Raw genomic sequence first — 24,901 nt, 5'->3', positions numbered from 1 at the left:
AATACAATTTTTAGTTATGTTATACTTTTCAGTTTTTGAAGTCGGTTTCTTTAAACGTAGTTTATTTTTTATGTTTTAGTGCCAGTTCATAATAATATATAATCAACCTGAATGAAAACTCCAAAAAACAAGCCGTACACAGAAAACAATTATGTCATCCAATTAGGCGAAAATTTTCATATAAATGCTCATAAAATGAAAACTACTGGGCCAAACTATGTAAAATTTTTATTTCGCATGAAACAAAAAGAAGAATTACGTAAATCGGTTCATAAATCTTAATCGGTGTACATACATAAAAAAAAACCGATCGAATTGATAACCTCCTCCTCGAAGTCGGTTAATTATTCAAACTATGATTCCTTAAGTCACTTATTGTACATCAAAAAGTACCACCCATTCGAAAACAATTGTCTCAGGCTTGAGAAGAACGGGCGCAAGAAACTCAGCGGCATTTTATTTATGTTTAATGTCGTTACAATTAAATTTATTAATTAAATAATCTGATATCATTAATAAAGTCATTTATGTAAAATGTAGTCACATTTACAACATAAACGTCTTTTAACAATTCTTTTGAATTTCGTAACACATTAATTATTGTTTTGCACATTTACTGGGATCAAAGCTGGGAAAGTATATATTAGGTATATCGCCCAACAAAACATACTCCATAGCTGAATATCTAAGCGAACGGACAGCCTGGGACTAGATTATGATTGTTGTATAGCAATAACTTTTATAATAATTGTATTTTTTTTAAAAGAGCGCAAAAAAAGAAAGCTGGGAGAGTTTCTTGCGCCGTTTGTTCTCACTCAGAGCACCATTTGTTTCCGAAGCGGTGGTAGTGTTGGAACTGACATCAAAAATAATTCTAAAGGAATTTGAGAAAATAAATACGTTTTATGCCTCATATGTATAGCTCTTTAAGTTTTTCACATAATTATACTTTATCATCACCAATAGCCTTATTCTGCAGCACAAAGATGGTATATATATCGACTGCATTGCGCGATAATAATATCTTAGATATGTGACGTTCCTGTAACAGTGCAGTTTTCAATGAACTTTCTTTCACATACAACCAAACTATGGAATCAGCCTCCTTGTGCGGTGGCTCAAGGACGATACGACTTTTAAAGAAACCCTTAATTGAATCCTTCAAGGTCGGCAATGCTCCTGTGATTCTCGCGTTTATTATTATTCTCTCTTCTATCAAAACAATCAATAATTATTAATAAATAAATCATATCATAAATCTTACCTGACTTCCCACTGCATGTTGGCACATGACTCAAAGGCGACTGGTACGTCACCGTCTTCGTGTCAGCTATACAGCTCATCACCATGAGAGACATCAACAAATATCTTTGATACATTTTGTTTTATTTACACTCAACACTTATTTACTCGTATCTAATGAGACAACTGTGATTTAAACAAAGCTATACGTATCATAACATCAAAACATGGGGAATTCTTGTTCTTATTAAATTATCTGCTGCTGTGTAGTGTGACAATATGTTTATCTGTAGTCTATATGTTGTCTCGACTTCTTGTAAATATTCATACTAAATTTGAATTTAATCTATTCACATGTTTTTGTAGTTTTGGCCGGAGATACGTATGGAGAAACAAACAAAAATTCTATAAAGTCTCTATATTTTTTGATTCGGTATTGTATGGAGAACCCACGTCAAGTTTTCTTTAAAAAAATATTCAGTGTACAGTTTTTAGTCAGTTACGATTTTATCATAACAGGTGACCCGACACCCGACACACGTAGTTCTGATATATATATATAAATCCAGTGTCCTGATGTTTGTTTCCAGTGAACTCCTTAACCTTTAATGGGGATCACTTCATGGAGTGCAGCTTAGTCCAAATTGGGAGATAGGATAGTTTTTATTTAGATTTGTGAGCTTTAATATTTCAAATATCAAATTTTATTTCTGTATGAATAATTCTATGATATTTTGTGACGCACACTTTGACAGTTCTGTTGTGTACTAGAAATGATTATTGTAATTATTGAACTTCTACAAATTTCGTTACTAACAAAAAATATATTAAATATTGATATGACATGGTATAATATTAAATTCATTTGTTTATGTGAAGCAACGAGCACCGGTGACCAGACATTATAATATAACATTTACACAGTTTTACATAAATCAAATACCACTCATAAATCAATCTAATCTATAAAGTTACGCAGACATAAAAGTATGATTTAAAAAAAATTGAATGAATGAATTTTGGCATTTCGTAATGTTAAATAGACTTGTTACTCAAAATACCATGTAATGCAATTAACATTTATTTCAAGCGAACAATACGAAATTCCAATTTGCCATTTTAATGGAGAAACAAGTCTTTTATTGTTAAGTATTATCGGTCGGCACCATTAAAACTAATTAATTATCATCTCAACAAGTTTATTTATCCACTTAAGGGTATTTAAACACAAAAATTTATTATAAAATAAACTGGAGTTGTTCAATTTATAAAAAAAACTAGTTTAAAATAATTGTGAAATACATAATTTATTATAAAATTCCTCCCGCATCACGTTGACGTCTGACATTCCACAACGGAGCCTTGTGCGAGGAACTTCTTGCCTCGCACAGCCACGTTGTGTTATCAATTACCGGCTGCTGTTTTACCAAACAGATACGACTTAGGGACCTTCAAGATTAGAACATCCTCCCAACTTAAAAGCCGACAACACATCTCTTGACCCCTGGTGTTGTATGATCATGGGCGGTTGCCTCACCCCTTTCCATCATGTCAGTCTCAAATAAATAAAAAAACTAGCTGACCCGATAGACGTTCTTCTGTTCATAAAAAAAAATCTTGTGGGTGGAATTTCGTAAAATCCACACGGCGAAAGGAATATTCCTACCAAATTTCAAGTGTCTACGCCTTATGGTTCCAGAAATATCTTTTGCTTTTGTGAAAATCTTTTGCCACGCTTGGCGTTGGCTGCTTAGTAATTTGAATGTTAAACCACTAGCTAACACACACATTGACAAATAGTCAGGTCGTCTGTACGTTATATTATATATTGTAAGTCTGTGTGTCAAATGATCCACTTGGTAACAAATTCGGCGAAATGTAGATATGTATCGAAACAGAAAGAATATGTGTGACGCGACGAGTGAAAGGGAAGGAATACATTTCGTTTGCTGCTAAACGTGGACAAGGCCTTTACTGCGCACTGCCAACCAACGGTTACTGAGTGTGTGGACTGAGGATACCCGACCCGTGCCCGACACAATACAGTAATACAACACTACTTTAACTTTATATTAGAGTGACCGAATTGATGCACGCACACATACAAACGATTTTACCCGGCGGCTAAGCAATCTTGGGGAGACAAAACTATTGTGTAGCACGCCGTAAACCGACGAGACTAGTAACTATATAAGTTAAATTAGCTGCGCTGCGTCGTCAATCAAAAACAATGTACCAACCCTAGCGCTCCGAACGTACCATACGTATATAATAATTTCAAGGAGACCGCTATGTTACACTACTGTTCTTTTACTTATATTGTGCACCCGACGTGGCTCTACCCGTGACCTTTAATCATTTAAATGAAACAATCGTTAAGGAACTTTCAGATTTATAAATTGTAAAACATCATACCGTTGGACTGACGCTGTCGAGACCGACACCAGTGAGGTAAGGACAACTATCAAGATCATCAAATAAAACTCAAAAAACAGGTTTTCGTTCTCGGTCCTCCTTCTATTTTTTTATATTTTTGTTTATAAAAAATAAGGTAATTGATACGCCCTGCCCATTACAATGCAGCGCCGCTCAGGATTCTTGATAAACCCAAAAGTTCTATGCGAAACTACAACTGCGCTCGTCACCTTGAGACATAAGATGTTAAGTCTCATTTGCCAAGTAATTTCACTAGCTGCGGCGCCCTTCAGACCGAAAAATAATATAATATAATAAATAAAGCTTACACATTACTGCAGAAAAAGGCGCCATTATGTACCCATAATCTAGCCTGTGCAAAGGAGCCTCCCACTGGTAAATGCCTTAGTCGCCCTTGGGCATAGGACTTCCCTTTCTTTTTATGCTCCGGTGACGTACAGGGCCATTTTTTCAATGTTTGCAGGTTTGCGGCCTATAGGTATGATCAAGCACTTAGAGAAACAAAAATATCAAAAAAAGTAAAATTGAAAGTCACAGATAGAGATGATATTGATCTTAATAAAAAATCATTTTGATCTTGGGTTAGAAACCAAGGAATCGAAAACGTTTGTATGGAAAAATGGCCTCTATTGTTTGTTATCTATTAAAGTTATTATTCCTAAACACGTCTCGACACACATTTTTACAATTATTGTGCCTTCTACAAATACTTGAATCTTATTGAAATTTAACTATTATTTCAGTAAATTTATTGCGGAACTTAAATACTTCTGATTGAGAACACGAATAGTTTCCGTATTTCAGGTAGCTTATCGATGAACAAGATCAAAACCTCCAAACGAAGCCTTTTTAGGTAAGACCAGATTCTGTTTCATTTGTTAATAAAGAGAATACGTTTCATTGTAATTCTTTAATCTTGATTTTTTAATTTATCGAAAGGTTTTTAGATATATTATTAAACAGCTAGTGAAGACATTCTCGTACCCGCGTGTCTCCTGCCCGTGTATGCATGCCTGGTAAAGTGTATACAATGATAGTTAAAACTAACTGTATGAATTGACCTGAATTACTTTTGATCCCGAACACCTAGAGACCCAAACTCAACGAATTTATGCTTTTCTCATCGATACCTTTATTGAAATACTAGCTGACCCTGCAAACGTTGTTTTGCCATATAAAGTATAATTCGCGCGATAGTTTTATAAGTAATAAAATATTGCCTATATTATAGCCTGTACATCATTTTGTTCTATTGTCAATAGTTTTTGCAGCGCACGCAAAAATAGGTTTTCGATTTTACACCTTGTGTTACAAAATAGCAATTTTATTACGGATCCCTAATTTTGAAAAAAAAAAAAAATAGCCTATAGCCTTCCTCGATAAATGGACTACCCAACACTGAAAGAATCATTCAAATCGGACCAGTAGTACCAGAGATTAGCGCGTTCAAACAAACAAACAAACACTGCAGCTTTATAATATTAGTATAGATATATTTAGGATATATTTTTTTTGAAAATAAGGGACGAGACGATCAAGACGATCAGCTGATGGTAATTGATACGTCCTGCGCATAACGATGCAGTGCCACAGGATTCTTGAAAAAACTAAAAATTCTGAACGGCACAATTGCGCTCGTCACCTTGAGACATAAGATGTTGTTAAGTATCATTTGCCCAGTAATTTTACCAGCTACGATTGATAAGATGACTTTATAATATCTAGTAACAGAGAACCACAATTGTGTGAAACTCCATTATAATATATTTTTTGATTTAAGCTCTAACGGCCTTACAAATAAACTTGGTACAAAGGTATAACTGAGAACAATTAAGATTATGCAAAATGTTGAATATATCGGTGACAACACTGTTAAGCGACCTTCCAAATAAACGCGGGACACGTTATACGACTGAATAAACCTTTATATAAGAATAAACGTTTATTCTTAGGTATAACTTTATACCAAGTTAATGTAATGTAAGTATGTCTATCATGGTTTTTTTCATTATACAGAATTTTGTTACAATTGACAATCTGATCAAACAAAAAAAAAACTACGTTTAAAAAACCGAAGTCCAAAACTGAAAAGTATCTATCAAATAAAGAACAGTTAAATTTAATACACCTTTACCTTTATTTAAAATTACGTAAATCGGATGATTAATCTCAGAGTAATTGTATACATACATAAAAATAAAAAATACTGATCGAATTGATAACCTTCTCCTTTTTGAAGTCAGTTAAAAATACGATTTATTTGAAGTTGAATTGTGAGTTTTGAGTCTCAATTTAATTATTTTTAATTTTACTTAATATTCGAATTGAGTAGTAAATTAACACAAAACTATCTGATTATATTTCAAATATTGTCTGTCTACTTAATTATAAAGAAAAAACAGCAAACAATTTAATGATGCAGTGAAAAAGTATCATTAAATATTCCTTGCATCAAATTTTCAACGCTTATGTATGAAGAAGGCTTGTTATAGTCGTAATAATTACATAATAAGTTATAAGCGATGTTGACTTACTTAACACGTGTTTATTAAACTTGTATGAATGAAATTTTAGCTTATTTTATTATTACTTTTAAAGTATCAAGATTTCTTTTTGATAATGTTATTTGCTAATTATCTTATTACCTCCTAGTTTCGTCTCTCGCTTTTCTTCTGCCCGTGTATGCAAGCCTGGTCAACAAACTACATTTTCAATGTAATTGTATGGGAAATGTTTGAACCTGAATATATTTTGATCCCGACCACCTAGAAACCCAAACTCAACGATTTTAATAAAGCTTTTCTAATCAATACTTCCAACGATATGTTATGGGGATCTGTCTGTCTGTACCTGTTGTGTGTACTGAGGAATGCCAACGATCTCTTTAATATATAGATGATCACAACCACGAACTATTTCTAAATTGATGGCAATATGATTATTTTCGAATCATACTCGTAATATTAACCTCAGTTAAGTTTATTTACTTTCCAGCATGTTGGAATATGAAAATAGCAGCTCCATAATTACTTTTTATGATCTGTATGTTTTGTTCTAGTTTTAAAGTTAATTGGTAAAATCGATTTCGTTCAGGCGAAAATGATAAAAAGAGAAAAAAAATAATAGTAGGAGGAAACCAGTTGAACCAGGAAGAGAATATAACAAAAATGAAAGGAAAAATAAATTACGGGCGACCTGAGGCCGGGAAGAGGAAAAAGGAGGGGGGGTTGATTAAGTGTAAAAAACGGTTTATCTCGATTTACCGCAAAACTATGGAAATAAGTAAAATGATTAGTTGTAGGTAATAAAAAGATCTACAACTTTTATTTTACCATTTTTTCACATAACCTTAAAATTTATGTGAAAAATTCAAAAAACCAATTATAAATATCAACGCTTTTTTGTAATACAGTGTCATTTATTGACCAGCAAGCGATAAGCGATGATCAGGAAAAAGCCATTGGATATATTTTAATGAAGTTTTCACAATCTAAACGATAATTGTATAGTAGTCATTAAGGTTTCTTTTATATAAAAGGAAATATACATAGGAAAAGTGTCGGTCGGTGCTAATAGCTAGTTGGTTCTATACAAAATCATATAAGAGACACAAAATTACATTAAAAACAAAAGTGAAACAAGAACTGCTTGTATTACAGATAGATACATACATCAGATACAGTAACTTCATCACAGATCGTATTTCTACAAGTAAATTATATTAAGTTTGCAAAACATATGAAGCCGGTTTGAGGTATATTATTAATTCTGATGACATAGACACCTTGTGCCCAACTCTGCGGAATAATGGAGATGTAGCATAGCTTGAAGAAACTTTTTAAAAATATTTACAATTTTATAATGCATACTAATATTATAAAGAATCAAAGTTTATGAGGTTGTAGGGGGTAGTGGGGTAATAGGGTAATGGGGTAATGGGGTAGTGGGGTAATGGGGTAATCTCTTTACCTACTGAACCGATTTTGATACTTCTGTTACCAATAGAAAGCCACATTATTTGTGAGTGTCAAAGGCTATAACTATGCCCGAAAAAGATTTTGTTTGAATCATACAATATATAGCAAGTTTTGTTAAATGACGACCTACGAGGCATCCTCAAAAAATTTGACTCACCAAACTCTGCAACTTGTGTATAAGGTTGAGAAACATATGTTCTCCTGAAGGCAATCATCACCGGGACCCATACTCTTTTTACCAACACACTCCACAGGAATCACAAAAGCATTGCCAACACTAAGATCATTGATCACGTCTAGATAGGCTGTGGCAGCTGTGGAAATGTCGAAAAAAATGAGGTTGACAGATAGCCTCTATTTTGAGCAATGCACGCACACTAACATAAAGTGACATACAAATCGCGAGTTTAAGTCGTAGTCGTGCACTACGGTAATAAGCCTGGCCTGTTCGCATTGGTTGTCTAGCAGCAAGAGGCTCTATCAAGGCATTTAAATTATCTAGGTGCCGACATTATAAAACGTCTATTAAACATACATATTAATTGGACAACCTAAAATACATTAGTACCGGGCTAACATCGAACTGGGACACCGGACTGACTCAATGGTTCTAGCTTTTATATTAATAAACAAAACTTTCAAGAGAACCCTCACTACAAAACAAAAGAAACTGTTGATACGATTGTTACCTTTGCTGATAATCTCATCGAAATTGGTCCATCAGTTCTGGAGTCCAAATGAAACATTCACAAATCGATAGTTTCAAACAAGATTAATTGATTAAACGTTAAATTTAAGTTTGACTACATTTTTCTTGTTACCTTCGCGTTAAACCGTAGGCAATTAATTGGTTTTGTGGAAGCCATATTGTCAAATTCAGTCGTTAACAGACATAAATATTATGACAGGTCACACACAGCTGGTCGCCGGAAAGTCAAAGTTCAAACATAATTCATTTATTTTTTTAAATTACAGTTTTTTGAGATTTTATTAAATGACACTGACGATTTTATTAAATGTTTAAAATGTACAAAAGTGTATCACTATGGTTGCTTGGGTATTGACTCAAATATAAAAAATAGCAACTGGAATTGTCCAAATTGCGGTAAATTTAAATCTAAAGGGGGCAATCATGACGAAAAACCTATACGTTCAAATGCCTGCTGGTCCAGTTAAAATACACAAGAATCTAATGTTACGAAAGGATCACACAAAAGACAAGCTCTCGGTTCTCCAACTTCACCAAGTGTACCTTCCACCGCCATATTGGAAGAAGTACGAAACATCGTTAATGAAGTTTTTGAAAAAGAAATGTCAAACTTAATGGCTAATATAAACAAAACTATAACCTTGACTGTCAGCACTTGCTTAAAAAGTATTGATAGCAAAATTGAAGAGCTCCAACGTTCAGTATCATTTATTAGCAGCCAATATGATGATATAAAAAAGGAAATTGATAAATACTCTGATATATTTGAAAAACAAAGACGTGAAAATGAATCACTTCAAAGCACTGTTACAGATCTAACGAACAAAATTAACTTAATGGAACAGCAAGCCCGTTCTAACAATATTAAAATTCAATGTGTTCCTGAGTCAAAAAACGAAAATTTAATTTCTATCACAAAACAGCTATCAAAGACAGTGGGATACGATATAACTGAAAGTAATATTTCTCATTGTACTCGTATAGCTAAAATGAATCCGAAATCAACACGCCCACGGTCTATCATAGTCCAACTCAATAGTCCTTTGGTACGTGATCATCTCCTAGCTGCTGTGATAAAGTTCAATAAGGGACATACAACTGAAAAATTAAATGCTTCTCATCTGGGTATACAAGGGGCTAAATGTCCTGTATATGTTTGTGAACATTTATCAACTTCAAACAAGTTACTACACGGGGCTGCTCGACGCAAGGCTAAAGAATTGAACTACAAGTATGTTTGGGTGCGCAGCGGCAAAATATTTATGAGAAAAACCGATAACTCTGACTATAAAGTGATCACAAATATGAATTACCTTAACCAATTAACTTAATTAATATTGTACAAGTGCATGTAAATATGACAAAAGTTCTTCTAAATTCGATACTTTAAATATTTACTACCAAAATGTGAGAGGTCTGCGTACCAAAACTCACAACTTATATAGTAACATTTGTTGTAATAACTATGATATTATAATTCTTACCGAAACTTGGCTATGTACAGGCATTTATAATTCAGAAATATTTAATAATTATTATAATGTTTATAGGAGAGACAGGGATCAGTTTAATTCAATAAAAAAAGGAGGTGGGGGAGTTATAGTTGCCGTTTCCAATAAATTAAATTCTAAGCGAATGAAAAACTGGCAAAGTAGGTGTGAAGACTTGTGAGTTATATTAGAATTAAACAAAAGTGAAAAAATAGCTATTTGTGCTGCTTATATTCCTCCACCAGTAAGTAAAATAGTTCTGGACAATTTCCTAGATAATTATAATCATCTCTCCGAAAGTAATACGGTTTGTTCTCTTATTGTAGGAGACTTTAATTTAAGCTGTGTAGATTGGGACTTGGCTGACGACGTTTCTACTCAATATCACACATCTGGTATATCTAAAACCTTAATAGACTTTTGTCAAGTCAACAATTTTCACCAATATAATCGAATCAAAAATAGTCAAAATAAAATATTAGATCTTGTTTTGTTTAACAGTGAGACACCGAAGATTTCAGTGGATAGTGCAATTACAGAACTAAGCAAAATTGATCCACTTCATCCACCTCTGCTTATAAACGTTAGCTATACTAAACAAGTAGAAAAAAAGTTAGGCACGAATAAATCTATGGTTAAATATAATTATGCAAGAGCTAATTTCAAGGCAATCAACGAATACCTTAGTAATTTAAATTGGAACGGTAAGCTTTCAGCTTGTGACAGCACTGATGAGATGGTGGATGTCTTTTATGACCACATCCTAACATCAATGGATCTTTACATACCTAAAATCACAATTCATAATAGTAAAAAATTTCCTCCGTGGTTCAACAAAACTTTAATCAAAAGAGTAAAAGAAAAGAAATAGTAAGAAAAAGGTACAAAAAGTACAAAAATCCGATGGACGCGATAATATTATCAGTATTGGAGAAAAGATGTGAAAGACTATCAACACAATGCTATAACGCTTATATTGAATTTACTGAAGAAGCAATCGCTTCTAACTCAAAATTTTTTTGGACCTTCACAAAACGTAAAAAACAAAATGCTTCTAATTCATATCCTGCTGAAATGACAAAAGATAATACTTGTGTATTTGATGGTCAAGGTATTTGTAATCTATTTGCATCACACTTTTCATCCATATACGTTCAGCGGAATTACAATCCATATGAAAAAAATGAAATTCTAAATAACCTAAACAATATTAAATTCAATTGTCAGTGTCTATCGTCTATACAGTTTGATCGAGATGAGATAATTCAGAAACTTAAACATCTCGATCGTAATAAGGGTGCTGGACCTGATGAAATATCACCTGTGTACCTAATCAACCGTGCTGAGACACTTGCTCTACCACTACAAGTATTATTTAATAATTCATTAAAAACGGGAGTATTTCCTAAAAAGTGGAAAATTGCCAAGCTGGTACCAGTATACAAAAGTGGCGATAAAAAAAGTGTTACGAATTACAGACCAATTTCCATACTTTCTTTGCTTCGTAAGGTATTTGAGGCCTTAATTTATTTACGACTTTATGGCTACTTGAAAAATACGTTTAGTGTTTACCAGCATGGCTTTATAAATGGAAGGTCGACTTGCACAAACTTGGTAAATTTTTCAGAATTATTAATAGACGCGGTTGATAAGAGGAAAAGAGTAGATGTTATCTACACTGATCTAAGTAAAGCATTCGATCTAGTGCCAATTTCCATCTTACTCTTGAAGTTATCTGTATATGGCATTGCTGGATCAATTTTAAATTTGTTAAATTCATACCTTACTGACAGATGTTTTTACGTAGTGGCTAATGGATTTGAATCTGTAAAATACGAAATAACATCAAGAGTACCATAAGGGTCGCATTTAGGTCCTCTCCTATTTAACATATTTATCAACGACCTTCCAAACTGCTTTAAACACTGCACACCATTTATGTTTGCTGATGACCTAAAAATTCTTAGGATAATCAATGGTCCTGATGACGTTAGCGCATTGCAGTCAGACCTAAATAGTTTACTTAGATGGTCCGAGCTTAATGGTATGATACTGAATAAAAATAAATGCTTTCATATAACGTTTACAAAATGCAAAAATAATATTACAACTAAATACTATTTAGATAATATGCCTCTCAGTACAGAAGATACTATTAAGGATTTGGGTGTTATATTTGATAGCAAACTTACGTTTATACCGCACATAGACTCTATTGTAAGCAGAGCCTCTAAAATGCTGGGATTTGTAATTCGCAATGGCAAAGTTTTTAGGAACTGGCGCACGAAGATGATCCTATATAAAAGTCTCGTTGTGAGTATTTTGGAATACGGTAGTACCGTCTGGAGACCACACTACGCTTGCCATTGTCTCAGAATCGAAAGAATTCAGAAGCGTTTTCTTTATCACTTGGCTTTCTCAATTGGGAAATCTAGATCACTCGCAACATACTGTGAAAGATTTACATATTTTAATATACTAACTCTGAAACAACGTAGGGACATATTGGATTTACTTTTCTTATACAAAAGTATTAACAATATTTATGACAACTCCTTTCTGGTGTCTATGTTTAATATTAGAGTGCCTAGATGCCCACGTAAACCTGTGAACTTATTTGAAAAACCATCTCGCAGAACTATTTTGGGGATCAATTCACCTGTGTCGCGATTATGCAAAATTATAAACGATTATAAATGCTTGGACCCATTCAGTGATTCATTGCTAAGGTTTCGCAAAAATGTAAAAAAATGTATTGTAAATAAATAATTTATAAGTATTCTTGATTTGTTTAATACGTTTATCTTGACTTATTTAGTAGATTTTGTTAATTTCTTAATTTCATTACATTATAGAATGGTTGTCTTATAACTTATATTTATTTTATGTAACTATTTCACACAATATAATTTAGCATGCGGTATTCACCTTAAAAGGTAATGCATTTAGCAATAAGACCCTTGTAAATTAGCATAATAATAATAATTATAAATGTATTATTGTAATTACCACTGGTGAATCTAAATAAAAAAAAAAAAGATATTTTGATAAAAAGGTACCCTTATTGTATTCAAAAAGATATTCTCTCCTAACGACTTTATGTCTTCGAAAATTACATTGTACAAAAAAATTATTGATTTATTTCACCTTTCAATTAAAATAAACTCTAGCTAACTTCAATTTTGTATGTAATGTATGTTTCATCTAATATATATATATACTAGGTGACCCAGCAAACGTTGTATTGCCGATATTAAAATCGCGATACAAAGGTAACTGTTGATCGTAGATGGGTCAAAATTTGAAGTTGTATGTATTTTTAATGCTGACTCATGATCAAACAAATTTAAAAAAAAATGTAAAAAAAAATTAAAAGACCACCCTTAAATTTTAGGGGGATGAAAAATAGATGTTGTCCGGTTCTCAGACCTACCCAATATGCACTCAAAATTTCATGAGAATCGGTCAAGCCGTTTCGGAGGAGTTCAATGTTTAACAACATGACACGAGAATTTTATATATTAGATAATATACAAAGATACACCAAAAACTAATCTAATAATATTTCTTTTATTAATACCTAGTATTGTATACATAGTCAAAGTCAAAGTTGGAAATGCAAATGTGGTTTCACTTCACAATATTATAAACGTAACACAATCAATAATTACTGCTTCATTTAATTTAATCAACGTAAAGCCTACTAAAAGACCCTGCAATACACATTTAATGAAATGCTAAGATATAATGTAGTAAAAATAATCACAACAAAAAATAAAATTATTGGTGCCACTTACCACTTCGTTTGATAATATTCATTTATTGAGTAAAAAAAATATTTTTTAATTGTGTTAATAATTTAAATTTAAATCTATGTAACACTGTGTCCTCTCTTATTTCTTTTGGTAATTTATTAAATATTTCTACACACATAGCATGACAGTTTTTTGGTACAAAGAGGTTCTAATGTGTTCTTATCTATGTTCTCATAATATTATATTGTAAATGTATATATTTGAAAGTTTGTATTAATAAGTAGGCTATGTAGAATAATAAAATAATAACAAAAATGTGATATTTTTTTTGATACTCAATAAAATAATACAAAACGTGAACGAACAATTAACAGACGGGACTATCACGTACAGTTTGGACTGGAACATTATATTTATACGCTTTATACGTAATTGTATACACAAATTTAAAACATAACAACGCCCTAGCGCTCTACCAACTAAGACAACAATCCCCATGAGGCATGATCCGGTAATTCTGGTGTTTTTTTTGGACTTCATCTACAGGATCTAATTTACAGTTGATAACCTGTTCAACCCCAAATCAAAACAATTCTGGCATCAAATATACAAACAAACTCTGTATATTTGATCCCAGGAGTGAGGGATATAACTTAGTTGGACCCATTGCGGAATTGCACACAAACGTGGTCGCGGGCATAAACTAGTCATTGATAATGTGCCAAGACAGAAATCTTAACTCGACACTCAGTTAAGAATGGTTATACAAGTAATTGATTGTTCAATACATAAAGAGAAAAATAAGAAATAAGACAAGCTGGAATCGAACCAGTTCGATGCTTGACGAGCACAGCATGATACGTACAACATATTGTGTTTTAATGTTTGTTTTATTTTACAAAGGCGTGCTCTATTTATGGCAGTCGTGTGTTGTTGGTCCCAATGGAACTGGAAGATCAGCGCTGATTATGCTGAAGTGTGACCAATTTGTGACAAACACTCTAACGTATAATTATTTATGATTGTTCTGTCCCATTATGTGAATATTGTTTGTTACAAATTAAAATATTTCTATTTCTATGATGCCGTTTTAATCTGGCACTTTTATTTAATCATACTTATCGATCACTAATTTTGCAAAAGACAATTTGAAAAACTGGTCCTTAACGTAAAAAAATACTATTTAATAAAATAATAAATATAATTGTTTAGGAACAAATAAATTTCCAAATCAACACATCCAAAAAGTGTTTGAAAAAACGAATTTGGACGAAGAGCTTCGTTTTGGAAATTCCCAACTCGTCACATTTGTGCCGAGTATTTGTGACGAATTAGGAATGACCCGAAAATTATAACCATATTTTTAATTGACAATAAATAAAATATTAAGTAATCGTATGTAAAGAAGTTAAATACTTACAATCAGTTCTCAACGTTAACAATAATTAGAAAAAACTTTCACATAAAAACCGCACGTAACATCATAAAAGGTGCGAAATCTCTTGAATTTAATTAAAAGCGTAATAATTAGTGTCTGCCGCCGTCGTATCGTAACTGTCTCATTAATTATTTTAATAATATAATATTTAGCAAAACTCTGTTAGGCCTGTACTAAAATCAGGTAAATATTTGGTGGTAATATAACCTTTTACTTATAAAGTTCAGAAGAATATAATATCGTGTTTTTTATCAAAGAAAGTAATCCTGAAACAAACTGGTCGTTTTTGATATAATTAATAATTATTAACAACAGAAAATGATGACGTAACTCGATAATGAATTATTGAAAGTTGGTCCTGTCACTTTTATGTCAAGGTCACCGATACGGGAAGATGAGGAAGTAACCCGAATTCAAATGTTATAAACACACAAGATATACCGATGAGTACTTACGTATATAAAGCTAATATTTAAATCACAGTTATCTCAAAAAGTCGTAGTTATGTTACACTTTTGTTCCGCGCGCGCTCGTTGCTAGCGTTCGGCGCGAGAGTTGAGTTTGAACTAAGCAACGGAGAACAAGCACTTACAGAAATCAAATAAGCTTTATGTAACCTTCGGCAAGCCGCATTCTTTGCGGTCAAGCGTGTTGTTAAATGAAGATGTCGCAAACGTCAGCTAACCAAATGTTGCGTTTCTACTGACCTTTGCAAGGATTTAATGGACGCTGCAGCTGTTTAGATCGGTGCCTGGCCGTGAAACATTCGTATCATTTCAGTTTTGATGATTCAGAGATAAATATATGCAGGCTAGCTACTGCATTAGGTTTCTTGAGCGATTCATATGTAAAGACTTACAATAACACAATGGACAAACAAAGCGGTAATAGAGAACAACATCTCTAAAGGAGAAATAGCAAAATAGAAAAGGAAAGTGATTTTTATCGATTAATCGTTCACAGACTGAGAATCTTGGCATTAGTTCCTTAGTATTTTGTATATTAAATCGGTTGTTTTGATCTTAATAATTTAGATGCATATCACATGAAACAGCGTCACTTATTTTTAAAATCAATAAAAGGGAATCTATGCAGGAAATTGTTTGTACGTGTATTTTTCTAATTGTAAGAAAGGAAAGTGTTAGCACCTTACAAATTATAATTGAAATTATCAACTTACATCTAGTTCTTCTTTATGGAAGAAAAACTACATAACTTATTGATAATGTAAGTAAAAATAAAAGCTATTATCAATCAACATAAGACAAATATTAAAGTATTGTCAGTAAATTTACTGAAATACTGTTATAAGTGGTTGGGCTTCTATCGCAAAAAGTATTAATAAATACACAGGAGGTAGCTAATATTACAGGAATACAGACTAATAAAGTTGTTACAAAATAAAATTTGTAATTCTACTTTTTGCTCGACTCTATTTAACTGGCAAAGGAGGGCAAAGGTCTGCTTAAAATTGATAGATTTGATTGATTGAATTTTTCAAAAATGTAGATGTGAGTGTATTGGACAATGAGCGATCGTGAAACCAGTGGAATCTGCTTTATAAAAATGGGCCGCCATATTGAAGGATTGGCTAATTTATTAAATTAGACTTATGCAGAATACTTGGTTAGAAATATTAGGCAATTGACTGACATAGAAACGACAAGAGCGACTAGTTGACAGTAGTTATTATAATAGTATGCTATGGGGCAGTGCAGCCGATATTAATACCATGTTTGTGCTGCAGAATAGGGCTATTCGCGCTACTTATAACCTAGTAGCTCAATTAGAAAATATCCGAAAATGTGCTTTGTGGTACGAAACTCGAAAGAATTGTTATGCAACGTGTATTTGGTAAATGTTACTTTAACATAAATAGCTTTTCAATAAAGACACCACAGATTATGAATGGAGCGACCGCCTTCAGAGTACTAATAAGAAATAATTAGTTTGACGAAAATTCATTAAGAAAACAAGCCAGCGCAGTTTTACCGGAATACACAGTGTTGGTAGGCCCAGGGGGGCAGCTCAGGACCGATCGTTGTGGAGATATTTGGGGGAGGACTTTGTCCAGCAGTGGACTTCCGATTCTTGTTACGTTTTGAACAATATAGTCACAAATAAAACATATACATAAAAAAGCAGATCTTTACCTGCAGCGTACCACCTAATGAAAAACGAAGAATTAAATAATGTTATCGTAAAATTTAATGCCTCATATTACCGTCAGTTTTATAGTGCACTTAACATTAAAATAGGCTTACATTAAATGAATCCCCGTGACATCTTTAGTTCTTCCTGTATAAAGTTTTAAATTTACGAATTCTTCGGAGCAAGCAGCTTAACCTTATACTGTAATAAATAAATTAAATATGTTTTAAAGTGAAATGAAATCCTTACCTCATTGGATCACATAAAAGGAAATATTGAGACAAATTGTAAGACAATGGACATGAGCTTGAGTTATTGTACATTGTACATTCTTTGTGCTTCAGTTGTGACTCATTTTAAATATCATGGATTAAAAGTGCGTCTTTCGGTCTTCGGTACACTTCCCGTGATAATATTAGTCATATAAGATAGTCAGGCCTGTGGAAGAATAGGCGAAAGGGTTAATTTAAAACGCTAGAGGGAACATAAGAGATTTTTTGTTGTATGATGTATGGACTTATGAATTATAATACAATATTTAAAAAGCGTACAAAGGCAAACCGGATTGTCACACGAAGTGTTCCGTATGATCGTATCACATTTTATAACAATTTTGTAACTTTTAAATTTTAGTATTCGCGATATTGATTTTTATTGGTTATTGTTATTATATTTGTATATATTTGTATATAAAAGAGAAATACCACTGATTCACTCACTTACTAATCATGAAATCTTAGAAACTATAAATGCCACAAACTTGAAATTTGTGCCGTAGGTTCCTTCTAGGACCTAGGTGTTAGTTAAGAAATGGTTGTGAGAAATTACCCCCTAAGGGGATGTAAAGGGATTAGAATTTGTATGAAAGTCCCATGTTTATGAAGTTAGAGACAAGAATATCGGCATTTAGGTTATCAGCTTAATATAAAAATCGATAAAATTTATTTTGGAAAATTCCTCCATAAGGGTGGTACAATAGGAGATGGAAGTTTGCATTGGAAAGTTTTAGTATTGTATTCGTTACTGGAAATTTGGAAGGTAGGTTCTTTTTAATGGGTATAAGTGTCAGGCAAGAAACGTTTTTGAGCAAATCCCCCCTAAGGGGATGAAATGGGAGTCGGAAGAGTAGGTTATAAGAGAGTCCTATATTTTTGAAGTTTGAGACTTGAAGTTCAATATGTTATATCAATCAATAGGTTATCACTGCTTTAAATAATATAATGTGTGAATAATAAAATAAAATGTGTCACAGTCGTGGCACACTCGGTTGGAACGAAGTTTCTTTCGGCTATATATAATATGTATGTGTTTAAACTTTTATCATCGTGGAACTATAACATTGTTATTATTATGGCGGGTACTCACGATATATATTTTATTAATTTGATGCCGATATTTCGATATGATTTGCATGTATCGCGGTCGCGGCGGAACTGGCGGCGAGAAACATTTGACACATTAACACTTGACACTAATAGTACATCAATCTGTCCACTTGGCGTCTTATTCGTTTTTGTCGTTGATTCCCTAATTCACGACACACACTACTGACGACGTCCATACTTTCGGGTCTTTTTGTTTCATTTGTACTGCAGAGTGAGACCGGCAATAGAATAAGAAAAATTACAATATATAATATGTTTTTACATCACCCCGAAGTAAGTATATGTCAAGAGCAGGATAATTAATTATAAATTAACCAATAAACTCATAACTCGTCTTTATTGATTCAACAAATATTGATATGCTCAAAGTAAATGGCAAAAAAAAACTATTAACATCGAAGAGGTCGTTATGGTTGCTTCACATGTAATTAAGTAAATTATAATTAGAGTCTAGCTAATGTCATTTATACATATGTATTTGCTATGTAAGTATGTGTGTATTACATAACGATCTCTTTTGATGGGTACATAGGCACATTGTATTTAAATATACGACATAAGATACATAATAGCTTTAAGGGTAAATGTATACACTTTTATAATAAAGTCCCAGCCACTGTTTAGGCGTTATGTGTAAATAAATTTAAATTTTTTATTAAAAAATGGCTCAGTTGTAAGTCCTACTACTCCACAGCTGAATATCAAAAAAAAGTCTGGGACTAGATTATTATTATTTTATAGCAATAGCAATGACAGTACAATATTGTATATTATAATAAAAAGACCGCAAAATAGAATGCTGGGAGAGTTTCATGCGCCGCTTCTTCTCTCTCAGAGTGTTATTTGTTTCCGAAGTGGTGGTAGTGTGAGAAGTGACATCAAAAATAATTCTAAAGGAATCAATTTTGAGAAGATTAACGCCTTTATAGAGTTACTCCCTTATTCATAATGAAACGCTTACCAAAGATATTTATAAACCTAACTATTTAAGTTAATACCTGCTTAAGCGAATCGAATCGTCTGTGACAGCTGTGAAAACGACGAAAACAAGTGAATTTAGAACTAAGCTCTATTTTGAGTAATGCGCGCAAAAAGCGCGTAAACACAAAGTGACATACAAATCGCGAGTGTAATACGTAGCTTGTCACGCACACTAAAGTAATAAATCTGGCCTATTGTCATCGGTTGTCTAGCAGAAGGAGGCTCTATCTAGACTAAATCATCTAAGATCGTTTGGTAAACCTTCAATTACTACAAAGTCAACAAACAAAACAACATAAGAAAGCTAGTTATCACACAAACCTCACAAAAGTAACAATTCAGTAAATGCTCTCAAACAGGGCGACACAAAATTGATTGCCCTGAACAGACCTTGTCCTTTAACGTACATTAACTTTACTAGTGCTTGTCTAAAACCAGTTCGCGAAAAGCAAATACTCTGGTTCAAAATAATAAAGTTGATACTTGAAATAATGAAGTATTTTTGTCGTAAGTTCCCTTTTATAGACAGATTGCGGTAGTCGGTGTTAATTGACGTGAACAGTTAATTATTTATATAGATTACGATATTACAATCTTCTCTAAATTATAAGAATACATTCAAGTTCAATATGTTTGTGCCCGTAAAGCTGAGATAATCATAGATTGGTTTGAAATGTTGCATATTAGAATAGTTTTCTGAGTTTCTAGTTCTATCAGGAAGCATTGTAAGTTTAACTTAAATACATACATAATTAAACAAAAAAAACAGAAGGCCTACAGAAGTGATAACTTAAAACTAATATAAGTTGAACTATTTAATATTGAAATTGTTTAACTTGAGAAAAGCTTAGATTATTTTTTACGTTTATTAATATGATAATGTAAGGAAAGGTTATTTTATAATAAAATATTTTATTGATTATAAAATATATTTTATTCTAAGTTACAATTCTTGAATATGTCCATAAATTTTTTGTGTATGTACATTATTAGTATCATTATTTCATGCTATAAAAGTAATAATTGGTTAGAGTGAGAGAGGAGGAGCCTGCCTAACGCTGCCTTATGTGTGAAAGAAAGGGAAGTCAGACAGACTGGCGCCGTAACGCGTTACGTTACGAAACGGTTCACCAACACATAAGAAGTTAATATCGAATCAATAATTAAGTATTATAATAAGCATCAAAAAAATGTAGTAAAAATGACATGCTTCTCGGCCTAACCCAATATTATTGTTTATAACACAATACCGCGAAATATAAAAGCATACTTATTGTTAGTTGAACTACGTGGAAGTATTCAGAGCGTATATCGCTGTAATTACGTATGCAATACCTTTGTTCAGCTCTACATACTCCAAAGTACAGGGAAAAACAACTGTCAGATTGTAGTCACATTAAGTTAAATATATTTTAAATGAACTACAGTCAACTAGAATGTATAGAACAACTTTATATAATATGACAAAATATCATTACAACTGTTGCACGGCCTAATTTATATTAATGGTATCCGTAATATGAACTTCAAATGTCAGTTAAATATTAATTGTATTATATTTATATTTTATTAATTCATTAAATATGGCGGTACAATATCGGTCTTACAATAGCTTTAATTGTATCCTATTTAGCCATAAGCAATACAGTATTGCAAACTTGGTCTTTGTCAAAATATTATTTTTATACAAAAATGATATTTAAATAAGTTATTATAAATAATCAAAGGTCAAGACAAGAATAATCTAAACTGCAATGTCCAAGTCCTTTACTTTTTGTTGTACAATATTCTTGAACTGAATGAAATAAGTGTTGAAGTAGCCAACTGTGTAAGGATATTTTAAATATTGAAAAAATAAATCTCATTGAAAATCTTTTAATATGAGGCTAGTTCGTATGCAAGATGGATAACAACTACATTATAAAAGTGACCATGATTCTGAATATATTGGCTCTGAAAATTACCAGAATAAAAAACTGTAGAGCGGATTTATTTTTAAAATAAAATGCAATGCAATCCATTTTTTAATCATAACTATCTAATTATCTTTATTAATACCCCTTAAAAAAACAATAATATGTTTCTCCGCAACAGCTGACAATATTATAAACGTTATACAAGCGACATTGATCCATATTACGTACGAACTGTACATTACGTTATGATGCTGGCTAAAAAAGTTTAAATTAAACTTAAACAATTTCTTTCTGCTACTTTTCTTTTCCGCTACGTGGTCACAATTCGAGGACTTTACTGCCCCAACGGCCGTCTGTCCGTCGAGCTATGTTCCCTGCCCACTGCCATTTCAGGCTATGTCGGAGACTTTGATTCTCCTACGGTATGTAGAGATCCTAATTTAACCTTATACGTTAATATAGTTCAAGTATTTGTAAAAGTATTGTAGCACGTACTAGCAATTGAGTGCAATCAGATATGTGCAGAATGCGTGAAGTTACAGCTTGCAGCCTTGTAGCGAAGTAGCCAGTTCAAATGTCATCTAATCAAGTCCTGTTACTTGTCTATTACGTACGGTATGTTTAAAATGAACGTTACGAACATCCCAATGTTAGCCATACTTTTTGGATTACAATGTTTTCTAAACTCTGTTTTAGACTTTCATAATTAATTATAATAAAATTAATAAAAAGCCTTGTATTTCTTGCAAGTTACAATTAAGAGGACATTACATTTAAATTAAACAAATAAAATTTCAAAAAACTTAAGTTTACGAATTTTGTTTTAAATTTTACTTTTATGTTTTGTATATTGCTTCATTATTTTTTTTTTCATATAAAATTTATTAATTTTCAATTTTTAAATATATGTAAGTATAAGTGTAGGATTTCAATACTAGTATATTTCAATGTGTTAGTGAGCAAGAACCCAAGGCTTTCATGTAATAACTATATCGATACTAATATTATAAAGAGGTAGAGTTTGTGTTACAAAGTATCTGGTGTAGAACGCCTATAGGTGGATGACCAGCGCAAGACCAATCGTCGTGGCGATCTTTGGGGAAGGCTTTTATCCAGCAGTGGACATCTTCCGACTGATGATGGTGATGATAATTGTAAAAGAAAATTTAGATCACGAATAATTAATTATCATAAAAGATGTATAAACGAATAATATTAACGTTCATAACCACATCGTTACTTCCTTGATGCCTCCATTAAATATGTACATTTGATATTAATTATCGACTTGTCATTAATAGGTCAAAATTGGTGATTTATATTAATGATACCAGTTGCCATCTCCAAACAGGATGTGGCTCATAAAATGCATAAAACACCGATCTTATGTGACATTAAAAGTTGGGTAATAGTAATTAAGATTTGAAGATTCCTCGACATATACTTATCGCTCTTCAATGACACCTCAAACGTAACCTTTTTATTAATGTTAGCTTGATCTGTCTATATTACGAACCCTTACAATACCCTATCGTATACACGACCTGACAGTTCGATTATGCGTGACCATTTGTTTGCTAGTCCAATCTTTTATATATTATGATAATTTATACATCGATATAGAGACACTTGATGCAAGACAATCGATAAAAAAAGGGCCAGGTTTATTACTTTAGTGTGCGTGACAACGCGCTACGTCTTACACTCGCGATTTGTTTGTCACTTTGTGTTAGTGTGCGTGTATTGCTTAAAATAGGGGTCAGCAGTTAATCTCAATCATTTTCGACGATTTTACTGCTGTCAATCTCTATCCAGAGTATAAATGATCTAAGAGTGGGAGGCTCCTTTGCACAGGATGCCGGCTAGATTTTGGGTAGGTACCACAACGTCACCTATTTCTGCCGTGAAGTAGTAATGTGTAAGCATTACTGTTTTTCTGTCTGAAGGGCGCCGTAGCTAGTGAAATTACTGGGCAAATCAGACATAACATCTTATGTCTCAAGGTGACGAGCGCAGTTGTAGTGCCGCTCAGAATTTTTGGTTAATGGATAGGGCGTATCAATCACCGTCAGCTGAACGTCCTGCTCGTCTCGTCCCTTATTATTTACGACTTGTCTATCAAAATCTGTTACAGTAACTATATATTCGCTTTCCTCTTCTATCTCCGTTATAGATGTTCTTCTCTCTTGCACGTTTCGTTTGTCTATACGCTAGTGTATTGTAAGTTTATGCTTAGTACATAATTAAGACACGCGAAAGCGAGTAAAGCCAAGTTGAAGCTAACAGGACTGACGAGCAGCACCAAATGTAATATTACACCAACTATTTGGAGCCATATTTGACCATTTGATATATATGTTTGTATTTCAATATTGTATTTCACCAATCTATAATCAATTTTACAGAATACTATGATAACTACTACACTACTACGACTACATAAAATTAAAACTATCATTACGTGGAAGCGTACCAAGAATACTGGCAGCATTACCGCGTTGGATAGCTAGGCTGATCCGTTGACCGAGACAGCTGCCAGCGCTTGGGTTTCCAGTAGCATTATTCAGGCGCGAAGATAGTATTTTGAACATTCCCCGCGCCTAGTTTGTATTGTATTGTTGTATTATATATTCACACTTACAAGCTACATAATGTACTCCAAAAAACATGAACACACCTCAAATTACTCCTCAAATTAATCTATTGTTATCTTAACCTTCTCACGAGCTCAACTTTACATTAACGAACATATTATGGTAGATTCAGTAATTTAAAAGAAATATTTATGTTTACGATTTAAAAGCGCTTAATTTAAGCCTAATTATTGAATACTTATTTTTTATTTTGACTTTGTCTTTAACTATATGACTATAATGTCGCCATAAAGGCACCGTTGTTTTAATGCAAAACACAACAAAATCTAGGTTAGGTTCATAGAAATTTTGGTTAATACGTAGTAGGTACATAAGAGTACTATGTTATATACATTATATTTTCATGTTTAAATCATTAGACTTAACATTTTAATGTCATCTTAAGAATTAAACTTGATGATATAATTTGCTAAGATGCTATCAAATTTCCCGCGTTGGCAGTATGGGTTTATTTCTTGAAAGAAAAATGAAACCACTCACCAGAGATAAGTAAGTAAACAATATATTTCTATGTTTAATTTTTGTTTTATTTGAAATTACCAAGTTGTAGAATACATATCGAAAACGTTCGTGTCGTTATCTATTGCATTTCTCGCGCCACTCGTGTTTTTTGACATTCATTATACAACTGTTGCATAAAATACTATTAACAATAATTTTGAATTCCATAATGCATTTATTTTGAACATATTCTGGGATCATGTTGCGTTGTAAAGCATTATATAGAACGTCCCACAAAATACTTACTAACTCGACTTATCCGAGTA

General features: G+C 32.6%; 1 protein-coding gene across 2 annotated transcripts in view; it reads right to left on the bottom strand.

The window, feature by feature from the left end:
• Positions 1 to 24,901, bottom strand: part of LOC126972481 (low affinity immunoglobulin epsilon Fc receptor-like) — a 113,697-nt gene that overhangs the window by 18,992 nt on the left and 69,804 nt on the right. The gene's annotated exons all lie outside the window — the stretch shown is intronic.

Source organism: Leptidea sinapis, chromosome 26 (assembly GCF_905404315.1).
Source record: "Leptidea sinapis chromosome 26, ilLepSina1.1, whole genome shotgun sequence".
Taxonomy (NCBI): domain Eukaryota; kingdom Metazoa; phylum Arthropoda; class Insecta; order Lepidoptera; family Pieridae; genus Leptidea; species Leptidea sinapis.
The sequence above is the reverse complement of the archived record's forward strand: the minus strand, read 5'-3'. Positions and strand labels throughout refer to the sequence as shown.